At 39.2% G+C, this 17973-nt stretch overlaps 1 protein-coding gene across 1 annotated transcript in view; it reads left to right on the top strand.

Annotated features, from left to right (window-relative positions):
• Positions 1–1319: 1319 nt before the first annotated feature.
• The window catches only part of TACC2 (transforming acidic coiled-coil containing protein 2), a 77682-nt gene continuing 61028 nt past the window's right edge, over positions 1320–17973 (top strand). Inside the window, exon 1 of the mRNA XM_026064011.1 lies at positions 1320–1355. The gene's annotated coding sequence lies outside the window, so the exon portion shown is untranslated. The remainder of the gene's footprint in view (positions 1356–17973) is intronic.

Genomic DNA, 17973 nt, shown 5'->3' with positions numbered 1-17973 from the left:
TGGTTTATTTTCTGTCATTAGTTTAATGAATGTAGCCAAGAGCAGGAGGAGTATAGTTACCACTGTGTTCAAAGCAATGGAAAATGCAAATGAGTGTTTCGTGGGATGCTTTTTTGGAGGCACAGATGATTTACCTTCTTAAAGAGCGCTAGAAGGCTCAGGAGATCGGAGTGCTTTATTTGTGCTGCTGTCTATTACTGCAGGGAAGTCTGAAGGCTTTTCTTCTAACTTGCGTTTTGCTTAAGACAACAAAAAGTTAATAGACCCAGGGATGTCCGCTGCTGAAGCAGCACATTCTGTTCTGATTTGCCTTGAGAAGAGGGAAAGACAGGACTACTTTCTGTTCCATGTCAGTGATTTTGGCGGATGACTGTTTTCTCATGTATGCTGTTTTTTTGGCTATTCATAATCATCTGGCCTTTCAGTTAAATTTGGACCTTCGCTCCCATCAAGCGCACCTTTTCTCCGGGGACCAGGAGAGGGCACTCCTACCCTTAGTTCTCAACTTTTGTTTGCTATAAAGAAAGTTGGTCCTTCCAAACTGTATTTATGAGCTGTGGAATTCATTAAATGACTTTCAGTTTCTGAGCCTGGTTCTTGTGAGGCTTTGCTGAACAGAGAGACTTTTAGGAATTAACAAATACAGTAGTATTACAGTTCTGTAATTCATGTAACAAGTTCTGGGATTATTGTGCTTTTAAGTTTTACCGCATACTGAGGGCTTTTAAAATAAGAAATTTTAGTCCTGTTTTTTAATTTTTTTTAAAAAGGTAAGCCACTCCAGTAACCAGCAACTTCTCTTGAGTCACAAGGAGACTTAGTTGAATGTTCACTGAAGAGAAGACTGACAGAACTGCAAAGCTGCCATTTGTAATTTGCATTTGCACTATTTTCATATACAGAAAGCACAGAAAACTCTTAAATACTTCTGAGAGTTAATGTTGTGATTTAATAAGTGCTGTTGAAACTTTACAGTAGTACTACTACTATAAATGTAATCTGCAGATATAAATGAAACATGGTTTGTAGGAAGAAGTAATTTGGTGGTGGGATGGGAGGGAGAGACAGTGTTTAGGATTGGGGAGGTGGTGACATGCTCCTTATAGAAGTTTAAATCTAGTCAAAGGTAGCTCATCGTCTAAAGAAGCTCCACTGATGATTCTTGCACGCTTCTTAAACTTACCAGCTTATTATTTCTAATAATTGTTTTGCAGTACTTCCAAGCCTCATAGCTGCAAAGAACCTGATAACCTCCTTACAGTTGTTTCTGAAGATGTACCTTTGGTTGCTGCCCCTGGTGATGTTGTAGAACCAGCTGTTCAAGAAACTGAAGGATTCACAAAGGAAATAAAGAGGTATTGTGCAATTTTGTTTCATGCAGTACACTAATAAATTTCCATGTTTGGACAGCCACGTTTGCTTAAGAATACATAGCTAGTATAAAAGAGGTTGAATAACTTTAATGGGGCATTTTGCCTGAGTTATGTGAATGTTTTGTTGATATATTTTTGAAACCAAGTGCTAGCCTATTGAGACCTTACTCCAGTATATTTACTCCAAAAGACCAGAAGAGGGAGCTTAGACTACACTGGTTATTACTAAGCCAATCTTTCCTATTATTTTTGAACTAGTAGGTTTTTAGTTTTTTCCAAACATTTTCCTTTTATGAAGTTTGATAACTTTATTTTTGTATTTGGGGGAGGGGAGGTTGAAGCAGGTCATGTGCAAGAGGACTGTTCTGCTCATGGTCATTTCTCTTGAGGTACTCCCCATGCTTTCCCACCCCATGCTGGTGACTGGAATTGTGGTTGTCAGTACTGAAGGAAGAAGTTTGGCTTGGTTTGACCGATGGCCTGGGGAATTTTTGCTTGGAAAAAAAATCCAAGCTGAGTCTCTCCATCTCTATACTCAGGATGAGACATGTGCTTGGATATTCATGTCAGAGCTTCAGCTGACGCCTGTCTTGCGGGTGATTAACCAGTAGGCTGTAGTGGCTTGGCAATAAAGGCATGCCCTTATTGTGACATCTATTAATGGAAAAGGTCACAGCATAGATGAGAATATTAAATGGACACTCCCTGGAGAATATCATTCTCCACCCCACAAATACAGGTCAGCAGCTTGTGACAAGTACAATACAAGATAGGAGACATCGTGGGAAATACACCTATTCCACTTAATCTCTGTTTGGAATTGTCCAAAGATCCCGCTGTCAACAGGAGGATACTCTGAATCACAAATGAAAATGTACACAGTAGACACGTTCTGTTGTGAAACAGAATGAATAATTATGAGCAAAACCTATTCCAAAACTATCCACAGTATAATATCTAGGAGAGATATTGGTAAACTATTTGTTCTAAACTTATGATTATTTTGATCAGGAAATGGTGTTCTAACCGCTGGTGTGAGTTACATACTTGTCATAACATAGGTTGGGTAAGGTCTTCTGTATAATGATCCTCCATGATACTATACTGGACCCCCTCTTTTTAACCTATGTAAACTTGGTGGGGAAAAGAAATGCCCAAAGGTTAAGCTGGCATGGTTCTGCAAGTTCTGTAACTCCGGAGAGAATTTTCTGAATGAAAGGCATCCTGATCATTCTCTAAAAGCTGAGTGACATGGTCAGATGAGGTTTGAAGTTCTGTTAAGAAAATATTCATCTTGTTGGCTGTTTCCAGAGAAGCTTCCACAACCTCAGGCTGAATTTAATGTTCCGGGAGAGCTTTAGTACAGTTATAGGTGACTACCATTTAAAAATGCAGAGGTTTATCTAAATTTAAACTACCAAAATACACGGTGATTTTTTCCTTTTCATCACAAGTCCAACATCAAATGAAGAAAGTGGAAATTGTTTTGGAACTCTGTAATCAGGCAGAGCTGCTATGTGCATGTGTTTGCATATTTAAATTAGCTTATGCCTCTGCAGATTTTGTTTGGGTCTAATAATGACATAGCATGTTTAATAATGTAAATATCTAGGCATATATAAAAATCTCTCGGATAAGATGAACAATGGAATAATTAAATAATACTGGTAGAATTGCTTAATGCAGTATCAAAATCTTAGTTTCCAAAATGTACACTGGCAAGCATCGTGATTATGCCTTGAGAATAACATTCTTACCATCTGCAGCCTTCTCTGTTTAAAACTGAACTTGCATGTTTGTTCTTTGTAATGTAAGCAGAGGCTTCCACAGATGTTAATGGAAATTAAGATGCATACTGAGGTGAGAATTAGAGATCTTCTATGGAACGAAAGATAATTCTTGCATCCTCCTGCAAAGTAAATATATTACTGTTCAAATAGCTCGTTGCTGTTATAATCAGCCCCTTATGTAAATATTTCTTGAATCTCATAAAAATATGAGAGCGCCTGTGTGTATCAACTCCAGTCAAATCAGCCATGGAAAACAATAGCATGCAAATTAGGTTGTTTCACTTTATCACATTTATGGCAAATGCATAGAACAGCAAGATGCTAAACTTTTGCAAATGGCTTGCCACTGCACAATTTTCTGCAAAATGGATCATTGAGCCATTTCACTCTTCTGTGATTATGATGGTCACATTATTAACTGTATCACTGGCACTTCATAATTTGTTAAAAAAGCTGAAATACTGCGAATTCTCATTTATGGAACCACTGCAGATAGAACTAGAAAGGCTTTGGAGAGCTAATCCATCCTTCTGTATTACTTATCATAGAAGGAAAAGAGACAAATACAATTCAATCTGTAGTGCAAAAAACAAATGCTATTATTGTGCATTTTCTCCTCACTATGTACAGCTACACCTGTGGTGTTAAATGTCTGGTATGATTGAGAGGTGAGTTCGAATACCTAATGTCAATTTTCTTTCAAAAGCTAAGACAGGTTACAATCCAATTTGTTTGAGAAGCTGGATGGATAGGGAACTTCTGCTGGTATCAGAATCTCTGCACATTAAATACACACCCTACCCAATTCTCCTGAAATAAGCCTGGAACCAATATGAAGCACAGCAACAAATCTTTCTATCCAAAAGCAAAAACTCACAACCATTCTTCCGGAAAGCTCTTCCTTCTGCACTGTTGTTTTCAGAAAAGTAGTTCTATAATACTTCCCCAGGAGGAGGCAAAGCTGTATAACTGGTGTCACACAGAAAATCAGGATAAGCTTTATGACTTCTGGATTGAATTTGTTTGATCGTGTGTTGAAAACAAGTTTTCCCCTTTTTTCCACCTTTGGGGAGAGACTTGGTGTAAAAATAAATAAATAAAAATCAATGTATTACCATCATTATTACCAATGCAGATAATCGCAGACCAGGAGTTGTTTTTACTGGTGTAATTGAAACCAGGAAGGGACAAAAAGTGACTGAAAAACACATGGCTTTTCTTCTTGAGTGAATTAGACCCCTTTGAAAGGGGTGAGTCATTCCACTTAGTTGATAAGTGCACCGAGTAAGTAAGAGATGGAAATAAGAGGGATACAAATGCAATGTCAAGGCCTCATTGTTTCCAAAGTTTTTATTTTGATGTGTGTGTGTGTGTATGTATGTATGTATGTTTGTGTGTACGTATGTATATGTGTGTGTGTGTACTGTATGAATTGGGTTGAAATAAACCTCTAATGTGCATCCAGACTGCCTGATGCATAAAGGAAATGAATTTTTATAATATCAACAACAGAACAAAGGCATTGAAATGAAGTTGTTTAGGCCATGGAAACTAAAATCCAAGGATATTTCTTGAGGTGTGGTGGCTTATATCCTGAAAAGCATTCACCATCTTCTGAAGCACAAAGTGGAAGAAGAACTGTTGGGATCAAATAGATACCTTCCAGGTAAATCAGCTAGTCTGTAACAAATGGACAGGAACGAACCACAGTCCTGCTCTCCATTCATTTCTTCTTTTCCAGTTTCTTTAAAGAGATTGTGTCTCCTGGTCTTTGGCTGGCAAGGGCTGCAAGTGATGTGTTCAGACTGTCCTCAGCCCCAGGCAGGCGGATGCTTTGTGTTGCTCAGTGTAAATCTCTTCAGCTTATTACTGAGTAATGGCATCAAATCCTAGGATATCTGTTCTGTTTCAAGCCAAAAAGTACTGTAGACTAAGTGCTGTCTCTTGTAGCTGTGCGGGACTATGATATGGGGGGGTTCCCAGATGAGGGGGTGGACCCCACAGGGTCCTGTGCGTGGGACCCATGATGGGGGTGGGCCGGGGGTCCCATGCGTGATGGGCTGCATGCCTGGAGCCCCGTGTTGTGTGCTGACCAGAGGACACCTTCTATAAAACAGCAACAATTCAACAGTTTTCAGTAATTGCATTTTTAAGAGGCAAACCATGATGCACTAATGGATGGCTGATAGAAATGTGAAATTTAACCGATTTTCTAAACATATTTTTGTTCAGAGATGATGCTCTTTGGGGTATATTCTGGGTGTATGTTTATGCTCAAAGAGAGCAGTAATTTGTGTGCGCTGTAAAGCTTCTGTCTGTATACGGCAATGGACAAAAGGGTGATCAGGAGCCCTCTGTTTGCTTGTTATCACTGTGTATTTTACAGGTTCCCTCAGGCAATATATGGTAATTTCCTTGCTTCTAAAACAGGTTCAGCAGCATGAAAATGAATATGTCATTATGCTAATTAATCTATCCACAAGGAATTTTAGAATAACATTAATCATCTTGCTTTAACCCAGCAAAACTAAAACTATGGCAGTACAGATTCAAGGCAGAGATTATGCGTCTGGGTTAGTCTGCGGTTTGCTGGTGCTGTGGCTCGTGCTGTGACAGCTCTGAAGGCACCAGAGGAGCCCAGCAGAGCCAGGGGTGGGGGGACTGCTGACTGGGCTTAGGACTTGTGTGGGATCACCTCTTGTTCTAGAGCAAATGACACATGAGTTACAGCATATGAATCATGCCATTGTGTCAGATGTATTTTGTATTTCTCACTAGTCAGTTTTGTTATGCTTAAATATGGCCTGTGCTTTTGGGGCAGGAGGCTCCTTCTATTCTCCACCCCCCCCCCCCAAAAAAAAAAAAAAAAGAAATCAGCTGAAAAATACCAAAAATATTTCAAACCAATTTTCTTCTAACTCTTAACATCAAATTGAAGTTGTAAGTTAATCTTTTCAAATTACTCAAGTCATAACTTTCTCTTACCTTCCATCTTTGGCAGTCACAGCAAAGACTTATACTAGATGAGAATACTGTTTCTGTCTGATTTCTTCATCCTGTATTATCATCATCTAATTCTTCTTCATTTAGGCCTTGACGGCAAGGAACCTTTGGAATCTCCTTTCTGAAATCTCCTTTTGCAATGCGATTCCCTGGAGAATACTGTTTCTTTTGAACTTGTCAGCTGAGGGCAGGTGCTTGAAATTCCCTAAAAATGTCCATCCCCTCCCAGAGTTAGGCAGTTCGTCTTCCTAACAACCTTGGCTCCAGATGTCTTTAGGGATCCTTTATCTATCACGTTTAAATGAGAAGAAGCAGGGAGGCAGGAAAAGATCACACAGTCTACAATGGTTGTTTTTCAACTCCAGTTCACAGAAATGTTAACAGAACTTTGGGGGTTCGGCTTATGGAAAGCGGTCTGCGGAACCATTTTCACCAGTGAAACAAACTCCTTTCTTTGGTGTGGTTACGCTTGTAGTATGTGCTATGCTCTCTCCATGAGAGAGTCTGAAGACTAAGCTTGAAATTTGGAAGTCACTGCTTTAAAGCTTTTTTTTTTTTTTTTTTTTTTTTTTTTTTTTGTTTTTTTTTTTTTTTTTTTTTTTTTTTGGTTCGTGGTCCAGTGAATTTGGGCCTGGTTCATACAGTAACATGATATAAATGAAATCAAAGTTTAAGTGTCTATGCCCCAGCAGGAGGGGAAAGCAAAGGAGCAAATCATAGGCCAAAGGTTGCACAAAATCGTATGGAACAAATAGTTTCCCATGGTGGTTTGGATGCCCTTGAGCCTTAAATTAGGACTTCTCTGTAGATCTGCAAGATAGAAAGACCTCTGTGTTTCTTAGATGAAATCTCTGAACAGTCACCACGGAAAGTTTCCACTCCTGAGGGTGTGTTCAACTCCCTGATATCTATTTTCCCTGTTTGTATGGCTTCTTAATTTAATAAAACCTTTTTGTACATGAAATCTCCTAATGTGTTCAGTTCTCGTATTACCAATCATAATTCGCTGTTGATCTCTGAAAGGCTGTAGCTCCAGTAGCATCCTGAATAGCATTGTTTGCGTGTCTCTCTTGTTATCTTTGCAGTGGGTTCCCAATCCAGGAAATTTCAGTAACTGAGCAGATGTCTTGGTTATTTCATAACTTTTAATGCCATTGATTTCACTTTCAGTTTAGTTTCAGCAGTGACCTTAGCAACCGAACAATGATCAATAGTTTAATGGTTTTTTTAGAAACACATTTTAGCCATATTTTTCCCTACAAGTTGCATTGCCTGTTCAGAATGCATCAATGTTAGTCACTCAGATATTTTTTCTTTAAGCTATCGAATGAAAGTATTATGTTAATACATTCAGGTTTCAAATCCTGGGATACTGCGCTTTTTTCATGAACTAACAATGCATCGGTGCAAATAAAGCATTTACGTTGCATTAATCTAGAGAAGTGCATGTTATTTTGTGATACTATTATGTTACATTAAGACCAGGTAGGGCTGTTATGCTGGATGCTGTACAGAGGCACACGAAGTAATTTTTATTTTTCTTGAAGAGCATATTGAAATACATCCCACTGATCTAACAGACTTCCTAATTATTTTACTGCTTGGATATCATTTACACCTCCAAGTCATGAATCAGTATCCCACCATGGCAAGCCCGTAAAAAAAAATGCACATGTGCAAGCAAAAACAAAACAAGCTAACAAAAATACCAAAACAAAATGATGGTTTCAATTTGAAGATCTTTCTTTCTTACTCCAAGGCTGAATTTCTGATTTATCTGTACTGGATGAGATTAAATTAAGGATAACTAGATCTTTCAAAGATGGTGATAAATGTGTCTTTAAATTGCTAATTATAGACTATAATCATATCTTAACTATACTGTGGACACAAACTGCGTTAAATGCCTATTTGTAAGGCCCTACTGCAACATAGGTTTACAATTTAGGTTAACATTTTACTGGTTTTTGGAAACCAGGTGACAGGTTTGTTGCATTTTTCAAGTAACTTTTCCTTGTTGTCCTTTCAGTCGTAGCACAAGGTCACCTATTAAAGGGGAGAAAGCAACAGATCAGCTTTTCTGCCGTTAATCTGGTTCCCTGACAGCACCAAGAATTACCTCATTTTTTTGACAATTTGTATGGCTCTCTAGGAATTGGCATTTGTTTATATTTTCTCTTTGGAATATCATCTATCAAAATAATAAAGTTTTCTAACTGTCTAAATGAATGTATTCAAATGCAGTACCTTGACTATTCCCTAAAGAAAAAAAAAAATTGAATCAAAACTCTAGAGAGAGAGAGATAGAAGGGGGTAGGGTGGCTTTCTGTGGATAGGTGTGACATTCTGAAGTACTTGGTGACAAGTATTAAGTATTGCCACTGTCCCTGTCCCACAGCACTGCAGTTAATGAGCTGGATCGTGGAATGATCTAGCTGAAAAATAAATGTTAAATTGAAGTTGTCTCAAAAAAATTTCTGCTAGCATAACTCTAGGGGTAAAGTAAGAGTAGGAGTTAACTGGAGAAAGTGAAGAAACAGAGCATAGGGTAGCAAATGCCTTGCAGTGTTCAACCTGCAGCCTCAGCAGCTCATTGCTTGGGGAGACCTTTTAAGTAACACTCCTCAAGGCAACTGGAAATCATAAACAAGTGGTCTCCTCGTAACTTCAGAGAGGGAGATGAGACTAAGGAGCAAAAAACCGGCTACAGAAGTGGGAGAGACTGGTTTGCAAAATAAACCAACAAGAGGAAAGCCTAGTCGTCCCAGAGCTGAAAAAAATTCACGAGGAATAAAGCAGTGTAAGAATATGTGTAACTGTGCCAAGAGCCGTGTATTTTTGTGCAGCCTATAATGAAGAATGCTTGAATCCTTTAAAAACCTGTAGAACTGCGTACAGTTTTAGAAAAAGACCTTTAGAGTCTTTTAGTGCCCACATGGCTGAAATCAGTCTGCCTGACCTTCTCCATAACACAAAGGATCAGCACTGGTCCTAGGGGACCTTTATTTCTGGGAAGGATTTAGCAGACAGTCGGTGCTTAGACAGCGTGTCAGGAGAGGCCAAGGAAGGTTGATGCTCCTGGAAGGGATTTAGTGTACATGAGTCTCCAGCCTCGGGGTGTCCTAACAAGGTTATCACCATTGCATTTCAAAAGATGACAATACTTTTATGTGCTAATGTGTTCTTAAAAGTACAGTTAGTCTCCCATAGGCACTGGCTGGTCTGCCTTGCAACTGTGTCTACAGTGTTGATTTTTGTGTAGTCTGGTTCTGTTAGTTCCTTAGTAAAGATGTTGGGTTTTCTGTTTTTGGTTTTGTTTTTTTTTTCCTTTTTTTCTTAATCACTCTGTTGTTGAGGGTGCCCTAGTCACATGCCCTTTAATATCAGACAGCCTACAAACAAGCGAGTCCTTGGGGTGCAAAACTTCTTCGTAGTCTGCATTCAAGGCTTTGGGTTCTAAAGCCAATACCACCTAAATATTCTTGCGGTTTTTTGGATCCTGTTTAAAAATAATCTGACCTCTGTTAACGTTTTTCTGGCACGCTTTCACACTTTTTTTAATTTATAATCATATAAAACTTTAAAGACATAACTTTTGTTTGTTTCTTTGTTTTTTAGCAATCATATTCCTCAGAGCTTTGGCAGCAGCCTTCAAGATAGCAGAGGAACATCCTTTTTTGTTGTGGGAGGTTGCTGTTTGTGAGGGTTTTTTGTTGGTCTTTGTTTTTTTGCTCTATTCTCTGAGTTTTCTTTATACAGGCCTCATTTCTGTACAGTACCTCAATAATGCGTTACAATTAGGAGGCAGAGCAAGATGTTTGCTCACCCCTTCCCAAGGGGAATAAATGTGTGAGGAAGGGTTTTCTTTCAATAGGCTCTTTGATGTTTCTGTGTGCACATGTGTGGTCATGTTTATAACTAGCATAAAAGCATAGCAAGATGTACAGTGAAGCCAAGACTAAAGAAACAGAACATAAATTTTAGCTGATCATAAACTTTATCACGGTCATGTCCAGCACTGCCTTTTTGATAGAAGCCAAAAAATTTCACATCGGGTGCTAGTGACCCAAGTTTGAATCTATATATAAACATGAAATGTAATAAGACCAAATATTTAGGGGCCTGTATATGGTTTTAAACAACTAACCAATAGACATTGATGTTTAATAAAACGTTCATTTGGTATAGACCAAAATTTGGCTCTTACTTGAATGGATGAGGCAGACGGAAAGAAAAAATTATAAATTTTAATGGATGATACTGAAACTTTAAATATTCTTTTCCAGCAGTCAAATCATAAGTTGTTACATGGCTGTTATCTGAACAACTCTAGGCTGAAATGCCTGGGGACTCTTTAAGTCTTTTGAAGCCCCAGTGAGGTTGTGGGGGTGTTATTGTTCTTGTTTTTAAGCTACAACTGTGTTTTTCAGGTCCCAGGCAAGTTCTTACAAATTGTACTTGTGGTGTCAGTACAGTTCTTACATATTAAAAGCCAGCATGAAATTTAGTACTAAACTGGCACTTCTGTTGGCCTGCCCAAAGGATGGACTGGGGCCAAGAACAGAAGGGAGAGCTCCCTTCTTATCAGAGGTATTCCTCACAGGTCATGGGGGCTGCCAGGAAAACCATCCATTGCTGCTGGTGACACTGTGTTTATGCACAGTCTCCAGGTCTGTCAGACTGCCTGTGCTTCTGTTTATGTCCCACGGAGAAATAAAAGGCCAGAGCCAGCTTTGCAAACTTGTTATTGCTTAGCTGTGTTATGCTAGCTTACATGTCCTCTCTCTCTGAAGTGCAATAAGTGAAAGAAGTGACACGATACTTTGAGCATCTAGAGTAGATTAAAGAAATACATGGTTTTAGGTGAATGTAGCAACAAGCAAAATGACAGATTCTCTCCAACACCTCAAACCAGTGCTGGTCCACTGTCAGCTTTATAGTTTAACAGACTTCATGGCCAGATTGTAATTAAATGATTTGTAGTCTGGCTTCTTGCAGAGCGCTGGCCAAAGGCGTAGTCTATTTCTTAACACTTGCTGCCCTAAGTCAGCAAACACTTTCAAGTCCAAGGCTACGTTACAGCATATCTTTTTTTGAAAGACCATCTTAGTTTGAAGTTTTGAAATGATTGCATATGTTCCCTCCCCAAGAGTTAATTGCACTCACTGTTAAGAATGTGCATGTAAAGGTTGATTTTATTTTCCTAATTTTAGTTTATCTCATTGGATCTTGTTATGATATTCATCTTCATGATTAGAGCTGCCTGTGCCTTTGAGCATATAACTTCTCCTTGTGCAGGTGCCTTTGGGTGTGATGGACTGTACTCTTTTCATTTTCATTCTGAAACATTTTCCTCAGGTCTTCTCTGGCTGGTCAATGAAATATTGACACTAGAACTGGCAGTGGTGTTTCCATCAAGGTCTCGCTGGTGTTGTAGATCACCTTGTTTTATCAGTACTCTAGTTGGTTGTAATCAAACTGCTTAGAAATTTCTTTTCAAGGAGAAGAGTTAGATCCTCTACTCTTTATAAGCAGGAGCAGCATCAAGGCAGTGAGTGGCCCTCATGGTGAGTCTTTGAGCCATGCTGTTAGCTGTATAGACGAGAACCTGGGTGGGAGGGAGGAGAGACGATGGGAATGCACTGTCTGTTACATGCTTAATGTCAGATTACTTGGTTGTGCAATCTACCTGGAGCACTCTGTTGACTCGGATAGTATGTGCAGTGAGGCCATGGGCAGAGTGAGGCTCAAAGGTTGAAGCGCCCAATCCTGCAGAGCGTAAGTGAATGTGTTGCCTAAGACTTGCAGTTTCTGGTGAAACTCATTTGTCTGTTGCATAGAAGTGTTGGGGAATGGGATAAATATTTTCTCTGCCATACAGTTTCTTCATGAACCCTGCAACCTCAGAGTAGGATTCAACCCAAGACTTTATTGTTTATTTAATAGATATAAAATACACTTGAAATTTGAGGGAGTCAGCACAGGCATTTTAAATGTATTCTTTATGCTTCTTGTTAGGAAGGAGCCATATCGTTCCTTTTTTCCTCACTGGCAGGACAAACAGTGCCTGTGTTGTCCCTCTTGCATTCCAGAGAACTGCTAGGGCTTTGTGGATAGCTTTTGTGGTACTCTATTTTTTCAGTGTGATTTTTGACTTTTTAAAGATCTAACTAAAAGAATTTTTTCATGCTCTTTCTTGAAATTCTGTATTTTACTTATTTGGGGAAGCTCTTGATAAGTGTATACTTGTCATTCTGTCGAGAATTTGCACACACACAGTTATGTTTTTAATGTCTGCTGAAGCAAATGCAGCTGTGAAAAGGCTTAAAAGCAGTTTGCATTCTATAACACACAAATGGAGAAAACATGTAAAGTGACAGTTTCCTGTATTTTCCACTTTTGTTCTGAGAGTGGTGGAATTGTGACAATGTCAATGTCTGGTTCCTCATCTCTTCTCCTGTGGTGATTGGAAATGACTGTTTAGGCAGGTCAGGCTGCCCCAGTAGTCAGTGCCTTCCCTTGGGAGCTGGCAAATACAAAAACCCAGTGAGCTGCCACCACCTTGACAAGGGCCCACAGAATATCAGACTGGTGCTCTGCCGTAGGGCTTGGGGTTTATATTTCAGGGTGGCCCTAACGTCTCAGGCAATGAACTGGAAGCCAGAAATTCCCAAGTTCAGGTCGTGAACTAGGTATGGACGCTACCTCTGCTTCTCTGGGGACTTAAAAAAAAATGTTGAGCAATGGACACTAGAAATGGGGCATAACTTTACTAGAAACGAAGCCAAAATTTGAACTTGCTTGGAAGTTTGTGGCTGAACAAAGTGTTGTCTCCCTTGCTTTTACCCTTAGGAAAATAAGACCTGTCGCGTTTATTTTGGTGCTGTTTGTAACACAGAATTCAAGTTTAGGTAGTCTCTGAAAATGAAACGTACCTTGTGTTTGCTAAGCATCTTTGGTTCTTCTTATCGTGACAGCAGTTTATTGTGGGGCCCACCTAGGTCAGAGAGACAGTTCTTGGAATGCTGTGAATTATACATAAACCATGTAAGTGTATACGGCATCCCTTATTCAGCTCTAGATTATTTTTGTAAGTAGGCAAACCCTAGTGGAGTTCCTTTTTCACAAACAGAAAGAAAATTACCAGAAGCTGTTTAAGGTGTGAGCCCAGTGAGGCCTCCACTGAAATGTAAAAGAAATGCTGTGTTAGGTGCTTCACATTTTAATGTTCCTGTTAAATATATCTGATCCTTTTGAATTTTTCTCCCTGCCCTGATGTGTATCCAAAATTATTACATAGCTTTAAGCCATCTGTTTCTCTGGAGTTAAATGCTTAATATGGGAGGTAGAACAACTGATGTTTTGCTCCCTGAGTGATGTGAAACATAATTTGTATGTGGGGCATCTGTTTACTAAATGCAGTGATGTGAAAAGAGTGATGGTTTCCAGCCCTTTCAGCTTATGCACCTAACTTCCCAGTACCCTGGTACGCTCACTGTAACAAAAAGAAACTTACCTCTTTGATTTGGAAAGCTGTTTGCTTGGGTTTGTTTTTTCTAGGCTTACAGATCCTCACTGTTAATCACATCAGTATTAGCTTATGAGCACCCAAAGGTTCTCCACTTTATCATTAGGCAAGAGGGGTGTCTCTGCATACAGAAGCAAAATGGTTAACTGCACTGAGCTTGTATGATGGAGCCGCTCCGAGTACGGTAGGCTTCCACATTGGCTTGTTTACCTTGGCTGCTCATGATATTCTCCCTACTTTCCCGATGGAAGATTCCATTTTTGCAAGAGGGATGAGCTCATTTATTTGAATGAAGAAAGCAGCCATCCTATTTATTAATCCTCTCTGCAGTCATCCCAATACGTAGAACTTGTGTGTTATTAGAGGGAAATGTATGCACAGCATCCAGAGCACGCATGCATTTGCATTTCAAATCAGCTGAGTCAACACAATATAATGGTCCTGCCTGTAGGTCCTTAGGGAGCCACAGTAGCTGACAATGTGTGCTTAAAGGGAGGGTCTGCTTTATTTTTTCCCTTCTTCTCCCCCCCCTCCACCAGTTTCAATAGCCAGTAGTCCTGTTTATAGAGGCGCTTGCACCGTAGCTGCTTCGATCACTGATGTTTAGCAGATGATTAGCCTGTCACAGTGGCTGAGATTTTATTTGATTTTATAAATAGTGTTCATCTGGACGGGGGAAAAAAAAAAAAGAAAAGCACTGGCAACAGTTCAGAGAAGAGAAGCTGCTGCTGGAGTGTTTCTGCTGTTGCTGCCACTGATGCAAGCAGCTGTTTCCATCTGCACTGCAGTATTGCAGCCTCTCCACAGTCAGACCTCTCAGGGCTTCTTGCTGGTGGAATTACCAACGAAGCTGGCCGTGCTTGCATCTAGCTCCAACTCAAGGGCACGCTGAGGATGGGAGGGTCGCAGTCTCTGCAGCAGGCACAGACAGGTAGCCTGCACCGGGAACCGTCAGAGGCGATGTAAGTGTGCATTCCCTTTGCTCTCCTCTTTTTGTACTGCTGGGCCTGCAACCTTTCTGCACTTAACCTATGCGGTGCGTTAAGGAAGCTGACTTCTGTGTCTGAGGCCTTTGTTTAACGTTAATTGCATTCAGCTGGAAACATAGTTAAGGTTTTGCTGTATTTTGCGAGTTGCATTTTATAATACTTTCCTAGCACGTAGGCACCTCGTTTGGACTGACCACCTCAATTCATTTGTGTCGAGCAATAGCTGTGTACCATATGTTTTGTCTTTTCATGTTTTGGGTGCATAATCAATCAAACACAATGACCGTTTACAGTGAACAAAAAACATCCCCCACCTCCATCCCAAAACTACCACCTCTGTGTTTTCTATTTAAAATGCATAGCATGGAGCTGCATTTCACTGGGTTTTTTTCAGAGCTTCTCTTTGCTTTTTTTTATACAAATATTGTTTTTCAGGTCACATCACCCTTGTCAGCGTCAGCTACTGTCTTGGTATTATATCCTGTGATGAATCGTAAGAGCAAGGTGTCCTTAGATCTCTTCTCACTGAAGGCTAACTCTGAAGGGTAGATTTATTTGGGAAAAAAAGGAAAAGACAGACAATTATTGGTTATTCAGAACAGCATATCACCTTTTCAGAAGACTAAATTGTGTATGTAAAAAAAGCACAAGTATCTATATACACATACAGAAAAAGCAGAGTCATCTCCCATTTGTAAATGGGATTTTGTCATTTATTAGTTGAGAATTTATCATTTTAGCCAAAAATCTCTTTTTTTGCCCCTCCTGTAAACTACTAAGCTAGCATGCTAGAGAGTGGCCTTTACGTCTTAATGTATTTTAGAAGAATTTTCTTGTCTCCTATTGTCTTTTCAGGTACATAGATCATATTTATTTAACATGTCTGAACACTGAGTTAATTTCTGATCATGTATTTTGGCAAGTTTTATGTATGTGTCTGCTAGGGCTAATATATAAACAGGTCTCATGTAGGTCATTTTTAATTTGTTTTAAAATGTAATATCTGCTTATTAAGGTAGATCTGATTAGAGTTCAGACATCATTTGTATATTGCAGAGAAGCAGCACTTCAGAGTCAATGGGGAATGACAGAGTAGTAAGTGAGGGTTTTACCCTTATAATAGGCCTAACAAAGCAGGTGTACGCTCCCTATTGTCATATTCCCATGTATCTGCAGATAGCTTTGCTTGAGACTGCGTTGCTATATTTTAAGATACAGGCCTAGCAGGATTTCTGCATCCTTTGTTCCTTTGGTGTATAGCTTCACCAATTAATAGCTTCACCAATTAATAGTACTAGATTCCTATATGCAGCATCATTTTAATGATACAGTGGAATAAATGCCTCATTATCTTTAAAGAATGGTAAATTACATTTTCACATACACAAACTGGGGTCTATTTTTAACAGTGGTCCAAGGACTGGGCAATAAAAGGGATGGAGATAGAGCAATGTTCAGTGTTTTTATCTGCTATTTTCAGTCTTGTAAGAATTCATTCTGTTGATGAACATGCTGATCAAAGTGTATTTTTCTTTTTTGTATTCTGGCACATGAGTCACTTACATTGTCATCTCTTTCAATGACTCCTTTTATACAGAAATATACTGATCTTTTGCAGTTAAAGTTATTGCTGTGGGGCTTCAATATAATCTTTTAAGGGCTAACATGCAACAGCTATACTTTTAGCTCAGAAATCATTCAATAACTGTTGATTCTCCTGGGAAAAGTTTGTAAAAGGTATTACTCATCATGTATTAAATAAATCAGTAAGAGCATGTGCTGTTTTCTTAAGTCCAACTGCATACTCTTAAAAATATGATAAGTCTGGAGATGTTTCCTCATCCTTGAGAAAGTATGGGCCTGTTTTCCCGAAACAAGAATTCCATGACAGGATGTAAAGGTAATCAGTTCTGATGTGAAGTTTTGACTTTATGCTGTAATTAGAATATAACTTTTACCAAGGCTTTTTAAATAAGGTTTCATTTAACTTACTTGGCACACACAAGCAAATTGCTTGATGGCAATGGTAGTTCAGAGACAAAAAACATCTGGCTGAGTCCCAGGCAAGTCGGGTAACAGTCTGTCCAGTTACGGCTTCCCTGAAGTGATCACTCCAGCAATCAAGAGAGACTGGCTGCTTGAATGGAGACAGCTTTTTAACAACGGGAAAGCGGAGTGGGATTTGGCTGCCTGGAGTTCATTAGATTAAAGGCGTGTAAATCAGAAATCATCACTGAAATAGATTTATGCTAGCATCACAAAAGCACAAAGATGAACAAGTTTTTTAAATAGCTGCTGTTTAAAAGTTTCTCCAAAGTCTCCTATGATAGAAGTCTGCACTGAATACTAAATAGTGAATGTTGCTGAAATAAATTGACAGTATAATTTATGCTGAAGAGGAGCCTCAGTTAAGATTTGAGAGTGTATCCTTGATTAAATGTGCTCTGTTTGTGTGTGGATGCAAAGTCCCCTATTTTAATGTAAATTTGTTTCAGTTGGGGGTAAAAGTATTTGTAATAAAAACAGTTTTGACGCTGTCAGGACTGGGTATTCTGTGGTTCACTGTGGATTGTTAGTAACTCAGTCACTGGCAGTAGACAATTGACCTTTTATTTAAAAAAAAAAAAAGAAGAAGAAGAAGAAGAAAAGGCATTTCTGAATGATGGAAAGGGAAAGCCCAAGGGAAGCCCACGACAATAAAAGTTAACTGCAGATAAAAGTGGCGTGGTTCAGACCTTGCCATTGACATTATAAGCAGTCATGTGCTTTGCAAATTGGAGTAGGCACCCTAGTGGTCATGTCGTTGGCTGAATAAAGGGCTTGTTTCAATCAGATAATGGAAATGGACTCAGTCAAAATAAAAGCAAATGATACTATGATGGTGTTTAGTGTGTGTGCATTTGTTCTGATGCTTACATCTTTTGCACATGACTGAATCCTTGCCTGTGCAGTCGTTCCACGCTAAGATACCAGTTTTGTCTTTCTCGGGCTATGAACAGTATTCAGCTTGCCAAGCACTATCACTTATACTCCAGTGGTTTTCTTTTTAATAGTGATATATTTCTATCCCTTGGTAATTCTTCATAAGCATTAGAAAACTGGAATTGTTGGTAGCTCTTTAAATGTTGGTGGCTCTTCTAAAGGGTTCTCATCTCTGACTCATTTTATTTTTTCTCTGATTCAAAGCATTCCCTTTTCCTGGGCACTAAGTGCACCTTGCTTTTGTGGAGCACTATAGTCACTCTCCCTGTAGCAACCGGGCAGGATTTCCATTCAGTGCCTGTTTCTCG

Source organism: Apteryx rowi, unplaced genomic scaffold, assembly GCF_003343035.1.
Source record: "Apteryx rowi isolate R43461 unplaced genomic scaffold, aptRow1 scaffold_206, whole genome shotgun sequence".
NCBI lineage: Eukaryota > Metazoa > Chordata > Aves > Apterygiformes > Apterygidae > Apteryx > Apteryx rowi.
This window is presented reverse-complemented; position numbering and strand designations above follow the sequence as displayed.